This window comes from Silene latifolia, chromosome 1 (assembly GCF_048544455.1).
Source record: "Silene latifolia isolate original U9 population chromosome 1, ASM4854445v1, whole genome shotgun sequence".
Taxonomy (NCBI): Eukaryota; Viridiplantae; Streptophyta; class Magnoliopsida; order Caryophyllales; family Caryophyllaceae; genus Silene; species Silene latifolia.
The window spans coordinates 122,982,996-122,988,995 of NC_133526.1; positions in this window are offsets into that span (position 1 = coordinate 122,982,996).

The following is a 6,000-nucleotide window of genomic DNA, read 5'->3' on the forward strand; positions in this document are numbered from 1 at the left end:
AGTGGTATATTTAAGTCGGGGTATGCTGACATGTAAGGATTGTTTTGGGTGCTAATTGTTGTCTTTTATAGTTGAGACGGTGTATACTGACATGTAGGGATTGTTTTGGGTCTGCTAGATGGTACTCGAATAGGCGCTTTAGATGGCTAAAATGAATGCTTGGATCGGGTTTTGAGAACCCAAAACTGGGTCATCCCGCACCGTGGTGGTGGTCAGTTGTCCGAGTTCGTGTAGGGGCTATCCAAATGGCCACTTTGAGTCGTGGGTCGGGTTTATTTTGGCACAAATGTGATTCTTTTGAATGACTTAAATCCCGCCTCGTATTTCATATAACGTAAATCATTAATATTGCTCCTTCACATATTTAGTTTATTGGACTCATTTAATTTTGATAAAAGGGCTAGCTATATTTGGTAACTTTGGGCTAGTTGTGTTTATAAATTGTTTTGGCGCTAACTCGGTTTATTTAAAATATAATTAAATTAATTTTCGTCTCATATTTTATATAACGATAATTCGTTAATATCGTCCTTTCACATAATTATTTTAGGTGACTCATATGTGGTTGAAGATGAAGAGTAATTTTGGGTTTTAGAAGCTTTCTCAAGTTTATTACTTGTCTCTTTGCTAGCTTAAGGTAACTATTCCGAGTTACTCGACGATTTAATGTCACATTAATGTTGTGCTTGTTGTTTGTTAAGTGTTTAGGTGATTGATAATGTGTTACTTTCGTTTTTCACATGATAGAAATTGGAAATAGCATGAGAATGATATTGTGATAAATTTTGTGATTTGGGCCAAAGTAGGCAAAGACTCGAAATGTGGGCAGTTGACCGAACGAGTTTGGTCAAACTAGGTTTAAACCGGTCAGCCTCGATTTGACCGATGACCCGTCGCGGGACTCGGGTCGAGGGTTTGTCTTTGAGGTGAGATTGGTTGTTATTGGAGGTTTTATGTTATGCCTTGATATTTGTAATTATCATTTCACATGTTGGTTGTTGGATGCGTTGGATGCCTTATGCTTGAGTCTTGTTGCCTCTTTGCCATTTTAGCTTGTTCTCATGGATTATGGTATTGTTGGTTAGCTGGAATTTGGGTTATTATTGATATTGGAGATATTGTTGGATTGTCAGCTGAATATGCTCTTGCGTAGCCTTTCATATACTAGGGTGTGTATGATCTTTTGTGTGTACAAGTTTGGACTCTTTGCCCCTTTTATGGTTAATTGGGTGTCCTACTTGTCTTGTGTGGTGTGGGCTAAAGTATTCAAGCTGGGACTAGGTCCTAGGTGAGTATTTCGGCCTTCATCATAGATAGGCCATTATAGTCTTTGACGAGTATATGTTTGCGGCTTAATAGCTTTTGTGTTCCTGGCTTGGTGGGTTTATATCCAAGCTGGGCATGACCTTTCTGCCTATTTTTTGAGGAGATGGTCAGCTTAAGTACTAGCCAACCCTTTGGTGGACTCCTTAGGGTACTCATGTGGTTTTATCATGAGTCTTGGGTGCGGTGGTTTTATCCGCATTTCTCTAGGTCTCATGAGTCTAGGATTAAGGTTGAGTCGTATCTTGGCCATGTTTTAAATGTAACCTCTGAGCCAAAATACTAGCTTCCCTACCTCGTGGTATAGACTCGAGTTACAAAGTGACTATTGACTGTACTAGGAACTTATGCCTGTCTCTAGATATATTGCCCTTTCATGTTTGATGATTCTATGAATCATAGAAGGTGAGATGCAAGCCGGCTATGGTTGATAGAGTTTGGATTCCCGTGTGTTATTTGACTCACATGATAGTGTAGCTTAAGTTGGTCTAGTATTCACATGCTAGGACTATATGTTGATTATATTGAATGTTTTTCATGAAAAGCTTGATTGTTTAGCCTTTATATGGGCTATGTATTATATTTGCTCATATTTATATGCTTTCATGTTATATTAACTTGACATTTCGTGGCTGGGTGGACTCAGAGTTACTCCCCACTGACTGTGGCTTTCGTGTTTGTATAAAATACGATTGACAGGTAGGTGATGCTTATATGTGGTACACGGACGAGCTAGCGAGCAAAGTAACCTTGGGACCTAGATTGGCTTTATTATATTGTGACCCTTAAATACTTTTTATGTCATATACCCTTTTAGGGACATATGTCTCCCTTTCTCATATTTGGGTTGTATAACTTTGTTTCACGACTCTAGCGATGTATCATTAATGAGATTTATTTTGGACCTTGCATGTTTGACACCTTCCCATTTGGATATTTTATAACAGGTTCAGGTTTCGTTTTCGGTTTTAAAAATTACAGGTTTTTACCCAAATGAACCTATTACGAACATATCCATGCAGTTTTTATCTAGAATTATGTGTTTACTTTTCCGCAATAAATGAGGGTGTCACAGGTGGTATCAGAGCCTATTTGCTCCCGACGCACGTTTGTGCACCCCAATATAAATAACTTGACCTTAAAATAATAAACTTGAGAGATGGGTAGGATGGGTAGACTTAGGACCTTATGCTGTAGTCTCTTTGTGATTGCTCTTTGTTAGGTTCTAACATGTTTGTTGATTGTCATTTAATGAGTGTTGTGTCCTTGGATCAATGACCGTGAGCTTACCAATGTGGTGATCAAGATTTGGTGCCTATTGCTGAGGATTGAAGATTTGTTCAACTTTGAAGAATACTTCTACTTCCTCGAAGATGTTTCTCATTCTTTGTGTACCTTGCCCCGTTCTTTACTTCTTAATGCCTATTCCTTCTTCTAAATCCTCTTTTCTTTCTCCTTGTGAGTCACTCTTGTATTTCCTAACTTGTCCTTTGTTTCTTGCTTATCCTTCCTTAACGCCTTTTGATAATACTATTCCTTTTGAGAAATGTTGACCTTGGTTGGAAATTATGACCTTTGAAGGGATTGTTTGTGTTTGACCCTTTCCTGGTTTTGAGAGGATTTGATTTTGGAAAGACTTGGGTAGTGTGATGAGACATACTTGATGGTTCTTATACCTAGATCCTTGATAAAGTGAGTATAATTGATTGGTGGATTCTTGGTGTTAGGAATGAGTTGCCTATGTGATTAAAGTTATAGAACTTGGCCATGTTGTTTATGTTTGGGATTTGAAAGCTTAGTAGGTTGAGCGTCGTCACCTTAGGAGTAAACATGAGATAAGTTTAGAATATGAATTTGGAAGAAAACTCATTTTTAGATGTTAACAATCCCGTATAGGTTGGTGATGTGATTTGATGTTAGTTGTTCTTTGAGAACTTTGTTGAGAAGTCTTTGTCAATTCATTCTTTGGTTTTTAAAACATTGAGGTTGTGTCGAGTGCTTGAGATAAAGAGATGCTTTTATACTTGAGTGGTAGATTTGCTTTAGGGAAATCCTAATATGTGATAAGATAGGTGGAAGAAGTATCTAACCGATTTATCACCCCTTAAGCGAGCGTTTATTTTACCTTGACCCTTGTTTTGGGATTTGGTCATTTTGTTATGAAGGTACAATACCCTAATAGACGTGACCTTGTTAGAGAGAACCTTATGTTTTAGGAAGCGTATGGATTAAGCCTTAAAATCCTCTTTCGTACCATTAATCGTTTTCCTCCCTTTCGTTCATACCTTGGTTGGATTTGATTCTTAAGTATAAAAGTTTACTCGTTATTTCCTTGTCTTGAATACCTCCCTAATTCTAATATCTCTTACTGGTTTTTAACTAGTTATCTTTATGATTCGACTCTTTTAGTCTCACATCTTGACATGTTCATATATCCCTTTTTAAATTTCCTATCATTTCCTGACGTGGTTATTACCCTCTGTTTCCTTAGTGGAGTGATGACATTGTTGTTTGAGATTTGAGTATCTGGCATTTCCTTGTTGTCTAATTTCCCTTTCTCCTCGATCATAAGCGTTACCGTTCATACCTCATTTTCTCGCTTCATCTTGCTCCTCCTTTAAGTTTGACACTCGTATCTTGTGAAACTCTATCTTTGACATCCTTGTAATTTTGATTTCAATTTCTACCCTATGAAATTCATTATAGCTCTCTTGTTGCTTAAGTTTGAGCTCTCTTAACATACTTTGTTTCTATGCTATCTAAGTTACTTTCCTTTTTGTACAACTTCTAAACTTTCAAGCTACCAGTTTCGATTCATTCTTAAAAGTTTATGTCACTTCTACAAACCTAACCTATTTTTAAAGATCTGAAAATGAAAATTTGATTCAGTTCCCTATTCCTTCCTTGAATATAAACTCATTTATCGTAATTTTAATTACTAGACGCGAGATTTCGTTAAGTTTTGTCCAATTTCTGTTAACTTTGATCTATTTATGACTTCTTTGTCAAAGTTTAATGTTACACTTTCAGGGATTTGACCCCCATTTGGGTTTAAAAGTGAAACCTTTATTTCTATTTTAGCTTTTCGCAAAAGAAAAATTTGAGTAGATTACCTTTCTCTTATTTTGATTTTAACGTTGATCGGATGTTAGAACTAGTTATTGGAGACGTTTGATAACTTGTTCTACGCTTGTCGGCGAATAGTTTTTGTTTTAAATATGTCTCTGACTTGGAAAGTTAGCGTTCTTGTGTGCACGACAAGAGCAATTTCGTTCCATGAATGAGACTTACACTTTTGAAAACTTTCCGTTAATGTTTTTGAAAGTGTTTTGATTTTTTTGATTTATACAAATGATTTGCTTTTGACCTTATCTTTGATTTGGAATGTGATGTTCTTGAATACGTAACGAGAACACTTCCGTTCCTTTGATGAGAACCTGGTTCTGTTGGAAAATTTTATTTGAAACTTTTGAAAGAATTCTAATTCTTACGATATGTAACCTTTTAAATGTTTTGGTTACCGATTCCAAAGTTCCAGTTTTGTTTTATATAACCTTTCATTTCTACTTTCAAGTTTCGAGGACGAAACGTTTTGAAGGTGGGGTGATTGTAACACCTCGTATTTTATTAAGTAGGATAAAATTATTTTAATTGATATTTTGGATTTAATTATGTCATTTAACTATTTCAGTATCTTTTACGAGTCTTTTTTTGAAATTCAGTCCTTAGTGGACTCAAGTCGGACCCGGGAAAAAAGTCATCGAGTTAACCATTTTGAATTTATTTTGCTAAATGACCAAATTTCGTTAAAATCCGCTAATTTAGTAAAATCGCTAATAATTCCGTTTCAAGCCGATTTCTTATTATTTTCGTTAACTATCCTAGTTTATTTTATTTTTCATTCTTTAAACTTATTTATTATTGATTCCGTTTCATTTATGAGACTCTTTCTTAAACCGGTTAAATTTAACTCGAAACGGTTTTAATAACTATCGAAGTTTCTTAACGACGAAGAAACGTACGTATAATAAATAGCTAGCTAGCTAGCTGCTCCCTCATTTCTCACGTATCATTCCTTCTTCTCCCTTCCTTTTTCTTCTTTTTCGTTCTGTTTCATTTTTTTTTAATTTTAAATTGATTCAGTCACTCCGTTTGTCATCCGTTATCAATGATTTTCGTTCCATAGTCTTTGCTTTCATCGTTCTGTCAATCCGTTGTAAGTAAAATTCATTTTCGTCATGTATTTTTACAAACGCAATTTATACTTTCAGCTTTATTTATTATAAGACGGTTGTAGATGCTAAGATAGACGGTCTTGTATAAGATTTGTTAGTCATGAAGGACTAATTCGATCGGAAAAAGGTAACGATGACGGGTTACTCGATATTACTTGTAAAATATGTTTATTTCGAATGCTGGTTAGTCTGTTTTATAATTGAGACGGTGTATAATTATATATAGGGATCCTTATGGATGTTAATTAGTTAGTTGTATAGTTGAGACGGTGTATACTGATATGTGGAGATGATTGAGACGGTGTATACTTGACTTTGTAGGGATCATTTGGGATGCTAGCTAGTAAGTGGTATATTTAAGTCGGGGTATGCTGACATGTAAGGATTGTTTTGGGTGCTAATTGTTGTCTTTTATAGTTGAGACGGTGTATACTGACATGTA